Below are 17,206 nucleotides of genomic sequence, written 5' to 3'. Positions count from 1 at the left end.
ATTAACTCTGACTCTGAGCATCTCTCTGCCTTTGTTTTGATGTAACCACCTCATTATTTATATGAATATTACATTATGCTTTTTGGTCATTAAAACCACCATTATAAACCCACACAAAAGTCCTACATGACAGATTGAAATTATGATTATTTCAGAGCAGATATGATGCATATAAGATTTTGAAAGATTTAAAATATATACAAACCAAGTGGAAAGGCAATTCATGGACTAGAATTTTATATCCTAGTAAATATGAATATATTAGAAAACCTCTAAGTGCTAGCACTCTGCCAGGCATTTTAATACAAAAAAAAAAAAAAAAAGATAAACCAAGCTACTTCCTGAAGGTCCCTGATGCTGCTATGCAGATCCCATGATGTTCCATTTATTTAACTCCCCTATCACATCCCAAATTGACTCACAAGGGATTTATTCATCATTGAAAGGCAGAAGGAGCAAACTTTTGTGAGCATAGCACACAGCATACCAGCACTCATGCACGCTACTGTTGGGTGTATAAACTAACCCAGATTCTTCGGAAAACAATTTACCATTATCTAATAAACTTGAAGATGCACATATACTGTGACCCACATATTCCTTTCTTGGGTACATTTCCCTGAGAAAGTACTCCATGTGCACATGTCCAAAATGTTTGTAGCAGCATTGTTTTTATTAGAAAAGAAAAAAAAAAAAAAAAGGCCGGGAAATGCATGATGTTCATTAACAGTAGGTAATAGGTCATTAGTGTATTAAAAGAAACCTCCACCCAATCTTGATGTCTTAGTCAGCTTTTTCACTGCTGTGACTAAAAGACCCGAACAGAACAACCTTAAAGGAGGAAAGGTTTATTTTGGGGCTCACGGTTTCAGAAGGCTTAGTCCATAAAAGGCCAGCTCCATTCCTCCAGGCTGGAGGGAAGCAGAACATCATGGCGGAAGAGTGAGGTGGAGGAAAGCAGCTTATATAGTGATCGGGAAATTAAGAAAGAGACTCCAAGCTCCAAATACAAATATATACCCCATGGCCACACCCCCAATGAACCACTTCCTCCAGCCACATCCCACCTGCCTCCAGTTACCACTTAGTTAATCCCATCAGGAATGTACTCACTGATTAGGTTAAGACTATAAGCCAATCATTTCTCCTCTAAACCTTCTGGCATTGTCTCCCACTGAACTTTTTGGGGGACACCACATCTATGCCGTAACATTTGAGCATACAAACAGACTTGACTGCTGCCTAACTCTGAGTCTTCATTAGACTCCACCACTCATCCCAGACCTCGTAGAGAACTGGACCAGGTGTAATGCCCGCCCAAAAGACATCATGCTGCCATTACCCCCATGCCAAGAGATGCTTTCTCAATTCCCTTCTGTAGTCCATTAAAAAGTACCTTCCACAATCTCATCTGATTTCAAAGGTACTCAAAACTTACTTCACAATAATACTGCTCTAATTTAGACTCAACATATACTATAGTTGGTCCTGGGTTATTCTTCAACAGGTATATAAACACCTATGATATACATATATAGATAGATACAATGTGTGTGTGTGTGTATATATATAATGTATATATATATATATATATTATATATATATATCAATAACTGTTGAAGAATAAGCCAGGGCCAACTACATATATAATATTCAATATAAAATATTCAATTGAAGATTTTATAGCAATGCAAATAAATGAATACATAATGTAATACTGCTTAGTTACATTACATATACATATAACATATATATACTATATACATGTACATATGTATTCACACACACATACATGTAATAATTAACATAAAACAAAGAATGAGCAATACAAGTCAGAATTTGGATTTTCTAGACATCTCAGCCCAGGGGTCAGATTTGTGAATGGAGATAACCAGGGCATCCCAGTTCTGCAGTATAAAACCAAGGCACTAATTATTATTGTGACTATTACAAACACCAAATACTATGTGTGTGCAGTCAGCATTCAGTCAGTACAATGAATACCTGGGATAAATTAACTCACGAAGAGAAAAGATGTACTCTGAATCACAGTTTTGGAGGTTCCAGTCCATGAGGCTTTGGCCCTGTGGCTCTGGGTCTGTGGAGAGACGACACAACATGGCAGAAATGCATGGCAGAGAAAATCCAGTCAACTCAGGGCCAGAAAGAGAAAAAGAAAGGAAGGAACTGGGGACCCACAGTCCCCTTCAAGGGCACACCTCCAATTGCCTGAAACATTTCACTAGTGTCCACTTCTTAGAGTTTCACCACCTCCCAATAGTGCCACCCTGGACACCAAGCCACACATGGGCCTTTGGGAAGATTCCAGATCCTACTTCAAAGGTGGGAAAAGCCCTTAGATTAACCCTTTGCACGTAATTGGCTACTTGATAAATGACAGGTAGCAGCATGATGAGAAGCCGAAGACTCAGGTAAATGCAGGGTGCTTCATACCTAGAGTCTTAGCTTTCAAATTGCAATCAGTCTGATTCCCTGGGGTATTCTAACCCTGCAATTCTGGGCCTCACCACAAACAGAGATAGAGCCTGGTGGAGCCAGGGAACCTGCATTTTAACCCACTGTTCAGCTGATTCCTGATTCTTCAACATAAAATTTAAAAACCACAAGCTTACAAATTCACATTGAAATAGCCTGAAAGAGTATATTAAAAAAAAAAAAAAAAAAAAAAAAAAGTGGTGGGGGGAATTAGGGCAACTTAAGCTGCCTTGGTAATGATTAACAGGAACATACAGTACAAGAGTTGTAAGGTTTTAATTAATAGTAATTAATTATGCATGCTACTTGTTGAATCCCTGCTATGTGGTAAGCAGAACAGCATAGTGCACTCTCTCTAACACATTCTTAGAATAATGTTATTTCCCCTTTATTTACAGGTGGGGACACTGAGGCAAAGATATGTTAAGAGACTATTCAGAGGCAGTTAACTAGTAAAAGCTGATCAGTTCTTTCTATAAAGACCTAAGCCATAAGACCATATGGTTGCTATTACAGGTGGAACAAGGCTATATTTACAATTATGAATGTCCTAAGGAGCCACAAATTAGCACTAATACACCTAAGCCAAGAGTCAGCAGGGAATGCTTTCCTTCCTACAAGGATTCTCCTTAGAGCTATAATAATTGAGCAATCCATACTCTTTATTTTCTGTAGGCTACAACCACAGGGGACTGAAAACAAACTAATGTGACATTTACATGAAAATAGACACTAACATTTAATCATAGAACTCCCCACCTTTCCCAGAAAATTACTTTGAATGGTGTTTCTGGTTGTCTGATCAGCAGGACAGGTGGTTGGTCACTAATAGAACTCACTGAATGTCTCAGTCCATCACCCTAGCAAGGTAATCACACTATTTGGGGACACTTGCAATACCTTGTGCTAAGATTCAGAGGGAGCCCCAACTCCTATAAAGTCCCTTCTAAATAGGAAAGGGTGTGAAAGGATGAGAGAACAATTCTGAAGTTTCAGATGGAGACATCTGAGGCAGGAGCTACTGGCTTGCCCTCTTCCCACTTAACCCTCAGCTCCACTGCCCACCTGTGGCCTGAGATGGGAGGACAGGGAGGTGTGGGCAAGCCCCTCCCTGTCTGGTGTCCACCCTCACCCCCACCTCCAGCCTGGCCTGACCTCCATCTCTGTCTCCAGCCACAGTGGGATCCTACTGATTACAAAGAGAAGGATGACATCAATTTGCAGGGGAAGGGCTACAGGAACGTAGTTAACAGCCAAATGTCCCCTAAGAGCCATTAACCTCAAAATAATTTCGAAGCCGGACACTTCCCATTCTAAAATACACAAGACACAAGCAATTCCAAGGATTAAATAGGAGACAGGAAAAGAAGAAAGTATATTCTGAGCTCTTTCCAAATATTCGCATCCTCCTCTTGATGAACACTTACTCCTGCAGCTGTGGGTTTTCGTCACTGGCCTCCAGTGACCTCATTCAGTCAGACCTCACAGCCAGGCATTTGAAAGGCTAATGAAGTTGCTAATCTGATTTCTCCACAAATTGAGCTCTGACTGCTGGGAGAGAAGTGCAGCCTGCGCTGCCACCAACACAGCCAGTTGTGTGCTCCTTCTCTTTAGTGTACAAACATGTTTTTATCCTCTGTAAGCAGTCCCAAAATAAGCACCTCTGGGGACGGCATGGGAATCTGATGTCTCCTTCCAGTCCCCAGTATACTATGAAGTCGTCTTATCACAGAATGCAAATCACAGGGCTCATTTTTTCCCAGGCTCAGATGTCTCTTTGGTGACTTCACATTCTAAGAGCTATTTTTAGTAGTTAAATACTTTTTTCTGAAGATCAAAGCTGCCTCTGTCCATTTGTGTCTGGGAATAAAAAGAATCTCAATATATTGACAAAGTGTTCAGCCCTATTCTATTGATCTCCCCTGGCCAGAAATCACCTAAATATTTCATCAAAGCAGAAAAGATAAGTGGCACCTTAAAATATGGGTATATCAGTAGTTGTATCAAAGCTGTTATCTTTTATAGAAAGAAGAATATTTTTTAATCCATTAATAATTTTTAAACATTCTAAAACATTTCTAAACTGGAAATAAGATCAACAATCTTTATTTATTTAAGAAAAAACTAATTTTTAAATATTAAAAATGTTTAAATATTTAAACCAAAAATATTCCAAAGGCTAATTAAGCAGTGGATCAACTTAGATTTTCTCAAGGATGGAGGGAGGAATGTAGTATAAGATTGTATCTAAGATAGAATTTATCTTGGGCTCTTACATAATAATGGAACGACATTTTAAAAACCTGTAGTTCTTTTTATTTTTTAACCATAACATAGTCCCTTACATATTTTTAATCTCAGATAAAAATTTAACTTCATAAGACAATAAATCTGACTTTCTTTAACTCAGCATTGCTGTTGTTCTACAATAGGAAAAATGCCAAATTTTGTTTTAGAAAAGAAAATGGGCAGGATTATTTGTTAACCAAATTACAACAGCATACCAAACATATCTGAGGTTTTCCACAGCCAATTCTTAACGCAATAGTTCAGACTCTTAATCCTAGAGCAGGCATTTTATGGCCACCCCTTATTGTCCCTTGCTCACTGTGAAGAAGCACATCTCTGCTGAAAAGTGGTCTCACCCCTTCCTTTACTCATGCCTGTCAGTGACAAAACAGGGAGATCTGAGCGGTTTTTCAAGCAAAGTTAGCCACTGCTTTAGGTTGAATGGGATACTTCATTCCTTCTATTGGACTTTGTCTCTGGAAAAGTACAGACACAAATTAAATGCTTTTTCTGCTAAAGTAGCCATTTACTTGTGATTAAACATCATGAACTTTGAATGAATGAGGGCCAGCAGGCTGAGCCCTTGGAACACAGCCAAACAGGGAGGTGGAGGTGGCTGGAAACTGTGGGAAACTCCTGCTGCCCAGGGCTGAGGAGCCAGAGAGAGCCGGCAATTCGGGCATATTTCGGGTCTGGCTCAAGTTAATGTCAGCGATGAAGGAACTCTTACCAAATTGCATGGAAAGGCATCAGGAGTGCAGATGGCAAGTGACCTTGAAGTCTAGATAGAAAAACACAGCAAAATCCACTGAAGACAGACACTGAGGGATGTGGGTGCCAGAAAATTCCAGGACCACCTGTAGCAGGCTGAGACATAGCCAGACTGAATCCTGAGCTCCCCAGGGCCACAAACCTCACCAGCAGGTCTCCTGGGTGTAGTTCATCAGGTCTACTAAAGTTAGGTCTGCAAATCCTGGCACTAGTGACTTCAGCTGGGAGGGGCACAGGAACATTACACAAAATTGCTTATTTGCATTCATGACTCTTCCCAATTCTTTAAATTATCTTACTTAGCCATTCAATTATTTGGGTTAGACAGTAATTGTATTCTCTCATTAGCAAAGTGGGAGGTTTCATAAGCTTGGAAAAAATGCAGTTCTTAAATGCTCTTAGATAGTTAGGTCATTAAAATTCAGAATAAAGGAAGCTAACAGTTAAAAAAAAAAAAAAATCCCAGGCTTGCAAGTATGTATGGTGTTTAACAAATCCTTAACAGCCTTCACTGGTTATAAGCCTGAGTCTGAACCAGACTGTGGATCCCAGCTTACCCAACAGCCAGCTTGTGCCCACTGGCTCCTAAATCCAGAGTCTATGCCCAGCCTGTCAATCTGTTCCTTGGGATTCAGTACGCCTTGGGCTGGAATCTACCATTGCCCTTGAATGTCTAAATGCAAGCCCTATATTCATTGACTGTACTGCATAATTTGATGCATATATATATGTGTGTGTGTGTATATATATATATATATATATATATATATAATTTTGGGTTTTTTTCGCTCTTCTCCTGGCTTTTCTTCAGGCTCTTACTCATTTCTTCTTGGTCTTTTTCTCAGTTTATTATTCTGCTCATCACTTGAGTATTGGTATTTATTCAAGTTCCACTTTAGATCTTTTTGCTCCTCATTCCACTTACTCCCATTTTTTCAACTACCATCTTAAGAAGAATCTTTCTTGGAGCCTATAACCCTAAAGAATGTCCTATATTTTCTTCAATGTCCCAAAAACTTATCTTGTTTTCTGTTCACTTGCAAATCTATCTCCTTCTAAATTCTTCACCATGATTACCATTATGATATTCACACAGACTAACTCATGACCTATTTTTCTATCCCTTCTCCTTGATGACACGTTCACATTGTTTATGCTTTCTAAATACCTCTTAGGTCTAGATTCTCTTTGCCAATGTCCTCTCCTTAGTTCAGGCATTTGTTAGCCCTTGTCTACATGATTCCAAAAGCTTTCTAGCATTTTTCTTTCTTGGTTTTGCTCTTCACTGAACCATTCTCCATGTTTCAGTTGATTTGTAAGACAACACAGAACAAATCTGATGTTAATCCTGCAAACACCTTTCATAGATTCCTCATATTTACAGGATAAAATCCAAAGTTTTTACAATGGCATGTATATTAAGACTCTCCCCAAAGAGGTGTTTATTAGAGTTGGCAGTGGCATCCCATGACATACCCAGATGGGAAGTGTACCACAATACCTCTCATCAGTCACATGAGTTCACATCTGCTGCTCTCTGATCACCTACTATATCCCTTGTTTCCTTCTGTGTACATTCTAACTCTAGTGCAGGAGGTATATGGGTAAAATAGGGCGCTAAATGACCTCTGATCACATATCCATCATACACTGGTATGATTTTTAGTTCATATTTTTAAAGAGAATCATTTGAGTGGTTCAGTAAAGTCTGTGTTTTGCTTACTCTAAGGATCCTCTAAACCATTCAGCTACCACCAGGAAGAGTCAGAGTCATGTTAACTTGGCCCACACCTTTAGCAAAGCTTGACTAGACCGGGCAGACAGACAGGACCCATAAAAAGGCAGAGACAGAGCAGGCACTCCAATTTAAGCATACTGCAATAAACTAAGAAGTTAATTATCTGTCTCCTGCCTTTTCAACCTACCTCTAACTGTCCTTTCCTATACAATAAGCCTAAGGTATCCTGAATTTTCTATAAGTGTTCATACTTCCTTTACATTTACATACACTATTTATCTGCCTAGAATATATTTTTTCCTCAGTCTAAATCTATACCTAAAGTTCTGGAACCATGTGCAGTACTTGGCAAACCATTAGCTATTCAAACTCTTGCATAAATTTTACCTCCTATTTAACATTCCATTAAAAACATTTCCCTGTTATTAGAGAATCTATCTTCAGAAACCCCTCAAATTTTAAACAATACAGTGCTTAAACAGATTGTATTGTCATCTTTTATTCCCACCTCTTTTTCCTAACAAAAAAATGACCCTATTAGTGGAAGGTCCACATTTCTTTCTTACTTCTTTGGCACCAAGCACAATTCCTGAGGTATAATAAGTCTCAAATCCTAGAGGGAAGTAATAGATAGAAGACACATACAGAAGACTAAAAATAGGAGTAGTACAACCAGACACAACCCTCACTGGGTATATGTGTGCACGATATGCTCTCTTTGGAGTGTAGATATGTCTATTGTAGGCCCTTTGTCCTCTGAGGTTTCACTGAAATGAAGTTATGATAGGAAGATTAATAGGGGAAAAAGACGTACAATTTTACTAACATGCACAAGGAAAAATAACAGCACAGGAGACAAATACAAAGTATGAACATTACAGAAGAGCCAGATGGTTGAGGCTTAAATAACTTCCCACGCTGCAAAGAATAGAGACTTGGTTAGGGAGGGCCTTGCAGTATCTTGGAGGGTGGAGGTGACAAGCTATGGGAGGAGTGAGGGAAGGGGTGCATGTGAAAAAGGATGTCTTCTAGAGATATTTTCTCAGGTAACCTCTCAGAGTTGCCCTCAGAAGAATAGATGAAAAGTGTCCAGGTGAGGTGTTCTAAGTGAGGACAGCTTTAGTCTTTTTCTTTTCTTCCAGAGCCAAATTTTCCTGGTTGATGAAATGTCCTAACAGTTGCGTTCCTTCTGCGAAGGGGGCTTTCTCTGAAAGACTTCTCCCTCTTTTGGAGAAAAAGAGAGTTAAAATAATGGGGTAGAAATTGCTGAGAGGAACCTTGGAGTTTATTCTTTAGTTCCAAGTTGCCATACGTTAAGGTATCATTTTCTGAGCTCCACTACTATCAAAAGTAAATGTTTGACCAGTGGATGGGATAAGATCTGCAGGTCTGGTTCTGCCCTGGTTAACAATCCTGCCCTTTCTACTCTAGGCAGGACAACCAATTTTCCTGTCCCTCTCTGTCCTCCTTGTTCCCTTCTGCAAGACCTTGATACATCACAGCCACTGACAATTTCTGCCCCTCTGTTTGGAAAAAGACATTTTGCCTGGAGAAGAAATAGTTTGGGGCATGTTTGTCTGAAATTTGATTTGTCTTGTCTGACAACCTGAAGCACCAGTTTTAGCTTCGGTGTCTGTGAGTTCCCTGATTCTTGGTGGATTTGCATCAGATTGTAAGATTCAGAACAGGGACTAAATTCACCTGTATAACACTGTATCCTCACATCCTAGCATTAAGCCTGGCCAATAAACTATATCTGCTGTTTTTATTACTACTTGCCAGATTCATACAGATGCTCAGGTTATGTGCCTTCCTCTTGCTCTCTCAGCCATTGCTAACTACTACATTACTGCTTTTTTTTTTAAACTGGTCAGGCATCCAACAGGCACATGCATTCAAAGAAAGATAAATGCATGACCCAAAGTCCTTTCAACCAAAGAAAAAGCTAGCATAGTGATAACTGCTTGAAATAGACGCATCCTGACACGGGCAGTCAGGTCTTCCCGGTTCAAAAAACCCCATTTGAATTTTATATTCCTGGGTTTGGTCCCTTATGATAGCCATTTCCTTGCAGTTCACTGTACAATGGCAAATCTGAATTGGGTTTTGTTTTTTCCTACAGTTTTTCCTCTGCTTATAGTCCTACCATTTCAGCTCCCTTTACTGACTCTCTTCTGCTTAGCTCTGTAGAGCTAACCAAGCAGAAACCAACCATCTCTCTGATATTTGTCAACAGGGCTGAATGGACTCTTGTCCTTAACAAGTAATTTCTATGCTTTAAAAAACAATAATACTGCCTAAGAAGCCTGATTTTTTAAATATATTTTTTAGTTGTCAATGGATCTTTTCATTTTTTTTCCTAAACCAGCTTTAATGAACCACTATTTACATATAACAAAATTCATCTGTTTGAAATGCACAGCTCCTTAAGTTTGGGCACTCACACACACTTCTGTTAACAACGGCACAAGGAAGATGTCAATGGATCTTTTATTTATTTATATGCAGTGCATAGTATCGAACCCAGGGCCTCACACATATCAGGCAAGTACTCCATCACTGAACCACAACTCCAGCCCCAGCCTAATGTTTCATTGAGGAAGATCTTTTGTCCAAGCCCATTCAGTCTATTGTAATAAAAATACCATAAATGGAGTGGCTGACAAGCAACAAAGTTTTATTGCTCATAGTTCTGGAGGTTGGGAAGTCCAAAGTCAAGCTGCAGCAAATTCAGTGTCTGGCAATGGCCCACTTCCTGGTTCATAGATGGCCCTCTTTTCTCTTTCCTCACATAGCAGAAAGGGTATGGTATCTCCCTAGAGCCTCCATTGAATGGCACTAATCTTATTAATCAGGCACAATCATCATGACCTAATCATGTCCCAAAGACCCCACCCACCTCCTCATACCAGCACCTTGGGAGTTAGAGTTTTAATACAAAAACTGGGAGAGAAACAAATATCCAGTCCACAGTTGCTCTACCTCTCACTTTGGTGTCACCATTTTATTTGCTTAAGGTGAGATAGATTTGCATCTGTGAATCAGTGTTTCTTTTGCTGGTCATCCTGCACAGTTAGACTTGACATTCTACACAATCAAAAATTAGCAAGATAATCCAAGGAGTACCTTAGATCATTTGAAAAAAAAAAAAAAAAAAATCGGGATATCAAAATCTCCTAAACAGGAAATATGAGTTCTTCCTCAGAAAGAGTGTTTTATTAATTTCTCCAAAGTCATTTATCTTTCTAATGATCATTCTCTGCCTCTGGAAAAGGGTAAAACCATGCAGTGATAAGAATTCGTTTTCAGAAAATATTAAGTGAGGGAAAAAGAAGAAAGGAAAACAGTAGATAGAAAAACAAAGAAAATAATAAGGAAGAAAATATTTAAAGAAGTGATGTGCTATGGTTTGGATGTTGGCTTTCCTATCCTGATAAAGGCTTGGTTCCTGGGGTGACAGTGCCGAGGTGCTGTGAACCTTTAGGAGATGGGGCCAGAGGAAGGTCCTAGGTCAATTGAGGAAGTTGAATTGAAGGTCAATTGAAGTTTCTTGCAAGACCCTTTGATTCTTCTTATAAGAAGGTTCTTATAAATGCCTGATCTTGGCCCCACCCAGAGCTCTCTGACTTTCTGAGATGGGATTCATTGATCCTACATATGCTCCTACCGTCTCCATCTACTAGGATGTGACACCCTAAGAGGACTCTCCCAGAACTGAGCTGATGCAGATGCCATGCCCTTGAACTTCCAGAACTGGGAGCTAAACTAGCCTCTTTATAAAAATGGCTGCCTCTGATATTTTGTTAGAGTGATAAAAACCTTTTTAATAATGTAATATGAAAATAGGAGTATGACAATACAGTATTTAGGAGGAAGTTAGGTGGTCATAAGAGGAAAAGTTAAGCACAGTGAATGCTGAAAAAGAAGTCGATGTTGATATATCATTATTTCCCCTGATTTCTTTCCTTATTCTCTTTGACTATATTGACTAAAGGTATATTCTAAACCACTTCAGTATTTCACCAAGTTACCAAACATTACTAGAACATCAAGAAGATAATTGATTTAGTGCTCCCCTCTTAAAATAAAATTATACTTCAAACTTAACTAAGCAAATGAAAAGAAATGCGAGCATAAATTTAGGAGACAACAAGAAGAAATTTAAATATTGGTACTCCAAGGATGAAGCAGAAAGTTGAACATTACTAATTCCAATCCGTATCCTGCCTTCCTTACTCAGTATGTCATCTGATATGCTCCTTTATTTACCCGTGATATGGAATTGACAATCCTCCCCCATAAAGACCTATTGAATAAAATTAAATCTACATTATATGTATCTGTTTATAGCTGGAATACATGTGGTGTCTTGAAAGTTGTTAGAAAAATATAATTACATAAGATTAGTAAGTATCATAATCAAACTTCACCAATGAGTGAAAGCATTCCATGAACACCCTCAACTTCTTATCCTACTTGAAAGAGATTTTTTGAATTCCATTGGTACTACATCAGCCCCCCCATCATCTCACAGTGAATTTGAAATATAAATAAATGTCATGGCCTTACCTATGTGTCTACCTCATATCTTGTGCTGGAACAAATCTCCTAGAGCATTTGTAGATCTAGGTACACCCCAGAGCATAAATGGTTCCAGTGTTCTGTAAGAAGCCCTTGAGATAGTCTAGAGTCTGGGTATTAAAACAAGGGACACCTACGCAGGGCCATACTAAGGAAGACCGTTTGTTGCTGTTGCCTAATGTGTCCTGTGAATACACTGGTGATTATGATTCCTCAAATGTTCAGTCCAGTAGCTGGACACTGACTGCAGTGTACAAAGCCACTTACCACTTCCGTTGTATTGTTCTTTCACTGCCTACATGAAAAATTTGTTGATTGAAAATTGGATACCTAAATAAACATGCTACAAATTTAAAATGAAGAATATTTTAAATTACTTATGTACTGCAGAGTACTCTAAAATATTTCTTCATGGTAGAAATACTTCGATTTCATTTTGACCATTTCTTGCACAGTGAGGTAATATTTCAAAATCAGATGTTGGAAGACAATTCTCTTTGGGTCACTAACAGTTCTGCATGTCTTGCAAACGAAAATGCTATCATTACTTAAAGCTATGTTTTCAAGGATGCTTTATAAAACAAACAGTATTGAAAAATAAAGATAGGGTTCCCTTCTGAAGCAAAGGATAAGGTTGCTTACAGCTTTAGAAGATAATGATAGTATTTCCCTACACAACAAGAAATATACATCTATATACCATAAGGTATAATAAAAAATTATATGTCCCTCCAAGCAAAAAGCAAGTATACCAACTGCCCTTTATAAAATATTCAGGTTTCTTAAGGACAGCTTTCTGTTCTCCAATACAACCCATTATACATTTAGGTGTGACCTGGTCCTTTTTGCATTTCTTTGTGGGTATTGAGGCTAAGAGAAGTGACCCAGGAGAATTCTCATATTCTAGATATCACTATTTCAGTGAATAACAAAATCTTTTTTCTCGGATGCAAGAGTCTTATGTCTTCTTCTAGTATCTATAGCATACTAAAGTGTTAGCTTGAAATTCAGATAAAATATCAAACTTCACAGTTCTCAGTGTTAGTTTCACTCAAAGTACACTAAATATGAAGGTACAAATGACACATGCATCTCAAAAATATTTTAGCCAAAAAAAGGAAATTTATATTAAAGTCAGGTTCTTATCATGTTGTATTCCCTAACAGCAACTGTATTCTAGAGATCCACTGTGGTTTTACAATTTATTTTTATTTTTTATAAGGATATTTCACTGTAATTCATATAAATGCCTTCATTATTACTTCTGTAAGAGATGAACTTCCTTTAGTTGTATGAATTAAGGCCTTCTTAAAGGCCTAACTTGAAGAACTGATCTTCTTTAAGTTACCTCCTCTCACTTGAGAAGTATTCCAAAACAACATTAATCCTACCTTCCTTTTTAAATGTATTTATACATGTATTACTGGTCTTAAAATCAGAGTGGTAGATTATTGCAAAAGGTCTTAATGTATAATACTTTCCCTTATCTGTGTCCTTGCGGAGACCCCTCCCATTGAATATCAGCCGCCCTGTGGCCTACAGAAGGTCCTGCTTTGACATAGAGAATATGGAAGAAATGATGCTATATGAGTTCTGGTGCCTTAAACCTTTTTCTTCCCCAAACCACCAAGGAAAACAGTCCAGGCTGTTCTGCTGGGAAGGTCATGGAAAGAGAGTACCTGATGGATAAGAGAGAAGACTTCACATGTCAGCCACCCACACTAAAGGATTAGATAAGTGAGGAAGGCATTTTGACATCCCCAGACCCAAACTGTGGCCACTTTAGGTAAACATAGTTAGGATGACTTTGAGCAAAAAGAAGACATTTGGGTAGAGCCCAGCCCACATGCAGAAGTGTGAAAACAAATGAAATGCTATTGTTTCAGATCATGAAATTGTGAGGTGGTCTGTTATATAGCTGCACATAACTAAAACAGATATAAACAGCCCTCTTCTTTTCCCGAGCTCATTTCTATGCTGCTGAGACCTCTCTTTATCTTCCACTAAGTCATCATTACCCTGTGGCTCTATTGGCTTCTTTCACTTGGCTGTAGTATGCTGTAGTTTTCTCATCCCAAGAAATAAAATCTCCATTTGAAATAATAATACTCTCAAGAAACTATCCTTGTGTTTGCACACAACAACAATTATCTGGAAGAAAAATACAATCTCTACTCATTTATACTTCATCTTTATTTCCCATTCAGTTATGTCATCTAACATACATTCTTCTACAGAAAGCACTGTCTTAAAAGTCACTGAAAATTTGCTCATCCCCATACCTGATCTCAATCCTCATGCATTTGGAACTGTTTGGCATTTGACTCTGGTAAAGCCATATTTTTTCCCAAATTCATCCATGAGCTTCTGTGATTATAAGCATTCCTCTCTTTCTTGTAACACCACTGCCTATTTCTTCTTAGCATTTTTCTGGATCTTCTTTCTTGACTCCTGTGTTGAGACACATCCACTGAGCCTGTCTCCCTCCCACTTCTCTTTCTATTCTGAACTCTCGAATGTCAGTGCCTCTGGTTCCATGACTTTAATTTCAATCTATATAAAATGGCATCCAAGTTATCCTAAACTAGCTTTTTTCTCCAGGCTCCAGATATTTGCTATAGGAGAATAAGATCTCCTGGGAGCTTATGGAAAAAAAACAAAATAGAATGATAGACCATACCCAGGCCTGCTGAATCAGAATGTGCATGTTAACCAAAGCCCCCAGTGATTTCTATGTGCGTGAAAATGGGAGAAGCACTGCTCTAAATATGTGTTTCTATCTTACCTTGGTCAAAACAAAAATAATCATTTCCTCTGCTCTTCCCCACAACAACCACAAAGCACACTTTTCCTTTCTCAGTGAGCCATTAATCCATTATGCTTTTACTATCTACTCTGTCACAAAAGTCAGAATCTGTAGAATTGTCCTCTACTAGTACTTTTTTCTTACCTGCCCTCAACCACCTATCCACCAATTACCAAGTTGGGTTCATTTGACTCAAGAGTATATCCTTCTATTCCTTCTTTGCCTTCTGATTCATAATATTTAGTGTATCATCTTTCCTCTAGACCATTTTAATCACATTCAAACTGGACACCCTCCTTCTAGCATTCCTTCTTAAGGCTAGTTACTTACTGCTTAACGTCCTGAAACAAACAAAAAGTAAAATCAAAATAACGAAACATTGCACGAACTTGAAAATACAAATGAAAAATATGATTAAAACAACAAAAAAGTTCACGGTGACATGTTTTTGTTCAAAGTTATCATGGACTTTCCTTCTCCACAGATTATAAACACTGAACTTGAAAGCACAGTATTCAAGACCTTCTAAAATCTAGCCCCCACCTGCCATTTTGACCATCTCCCTATACTCCATACCAAAAAGTCAAAAGAGGAAACCAACATTTAGTCTTCTGCTCATTCAATCTGGAATTATCTTCATCCTCCCTGTCCCAATGGTTGAAATTTTCTCTCTCTTTCAGGGCTCTTTCTTTTCTATACAACACTCCCAATACTCCAATCTACAAAGAGGCATTCCTCATTCCTCTGAGACTATTTGAACTTAATGAAATGTATTCTATTATTGCAAATGCATATTGCCTCACATTTTGTTTTTCTGTGTACATCTAATTCATAGGATTCATCTTCTTAAGTTGAAGATGACCTCCTATTTACCTCTGCAGTTCTCACAATTGAGTTAACAGAATAAGTGTTATGGCTTATATATGTGGTGTCCTCCAAAGCTCATGTGTGAAATAATGCAAGAAAGCTTAGAAGTAAAATTATTGGGTTATGAGAGCCTTAACTCAATCAGCAAATTAATTCCATGATAGGGATTAACTCAGTGGTAACTAAAGTCAGGTAAAAGTGTGACTGGAGGAGGTGAGTCCCTGGTAGTGTACCTTTGGAATATTTATTTTGTCCTTGATGAGCAGAGTGCCCCATGCCTCTCTCTCTGGGCCTCTGGATCATATATTGATTGAGCCACTTTCCTCCACTACATTCTTCCACCATGATGTTCTGCCTCACCAAGGAATGGAGCCAGCCTTCTATGAACTGAGACCTCTGAAACCATGAGCCCCCAAATAACTTTTCCTCCTCTAAAATGTTCTTCTCCAGTCTTTTCATTATAACAGCAAAAAACCTAACCAAAGCAATAAATACCCAGTGTAGTTGGCTGAATTAAATATTGAGGGGACTCAGATCATGCACTGAGTTCAACTCTGTCCCTTTTACTTATTTTTAAAAAACTAAATTTAAAATATTTCAAAAGACTAGGAATTTCTATCTCAATTTATTTCATCATTTTACAACATTATGCGTTGTAATGACTGGTAAATTTTCCTCCCACAGAACAGATTTCTGTGGAAATCCTGATAAACTTTGGACCACATCATCACCACTGGACAAAATTACAATTACATTCGGGTGTGCTTTGTACACTCAGGTTAGCCAAAGTCCATGTTTCTTCTTCAGTTTATTATAAATAGAACTACTGTTGCTAGGGATGTGTCATCAAAAATATGCTACCAGGAAGTAGAGAATCAACTAGAAAAAAATACAACTCAGTAAAAAATGAGCATCTCCATTCTTGAAGTATATAATCATGTTTAAAAGAAGACTTCCTGCAGGAATGTGGAATGAATCCTAAAGTTAAAATTATATGATAGTTAAGACTGAGTTTGTTGAGAGAGAAAAAAAGAAAAGAAAAGAAAACAGGAGTTTAGGAGCTATCAAGCCCTTGCACTGTGGAATCTGTTGCAGAAGAGTATCTGAGTACATGAAACAGTATAAATATTTTAAATTTAAATCAGACTTACATGGGAATCTTTAGACTACATCAAGGAGCAGGAAGGAAGGAAAGATATTGTCAGCTTTTGAAATTCCCATGTAAACAGAACATGGGAGTCTTTAGACTGCCGCATACTTCTCTCTCTCTCTCTCTCTCTCTCTCTCTCTCTCCCTCCCTCCCCACACATACACCCCACCCCACCCTTTAAAAAGCAAGTACTTTGCTTTCCTTACTTTAATGGTTAACTAAATATGGAATGCTTATGAATGATTATTCCAAAGGGATTTTACTTGGCCATCCTTAAATGTTACAAACCAACATAAAGTAACTAGAACAGAGGGAAATAAATAGCATAGGGAAAAAAAAAAAAAAAAAAAAACCCAAAACCTTGTCACATTATCTTTGCTCCCAGAGAAAAATTTGAAATCTGCCTCAAAATTAAATGGGGGTGGGGAGGGGTTTCTTGTTCACTTCCAAGGAAGAAAATCCAGGACATTCAATGTCAATAACAATACTTCTGAGGTTCTGTATGCAT

At 38.2% G+C, this 17,206-nt stretch overlaps 1 long non-coding RNA gene across 2 annotated transcripts in view; it reads right to left on the bottom strand.

The window, feature by feature from the left end:
- LOC306662540 overlaps nt 1–17,206 on the bottom strand; it is a 124,067-nt gene that overhangs the window by 85,329 nt on the left and 21,532 nt on the right. For both annotated transcript variants that reach the window (XR_013764144.1, XR_013764145.1), the window contains exon 2: nt 2,024–2,098. This is a non-coding gene — a long non-coding RNA (uncharacterized lncRNA). The remainder of the gene's footprint in view (nt 1–2,023; nt 2,099–17,206) is intronic.

This window comes from Sciurus vulgaris (genome assembly GCF_902686455.1).
Source record: "Sciurus vulgaris genome assembly, chromosome: 5".
Lineage (NCBI taxonomy): Eukaryota > Metazoa > Chordata > Mammalia > Rodentia > Sciuridae > Sciurus > Sciurus vulgaris.
Note: the sequence above shows the minus strand (reverse complement) of the source record. Positions and strands in the feature narration are given on the sequence as shown.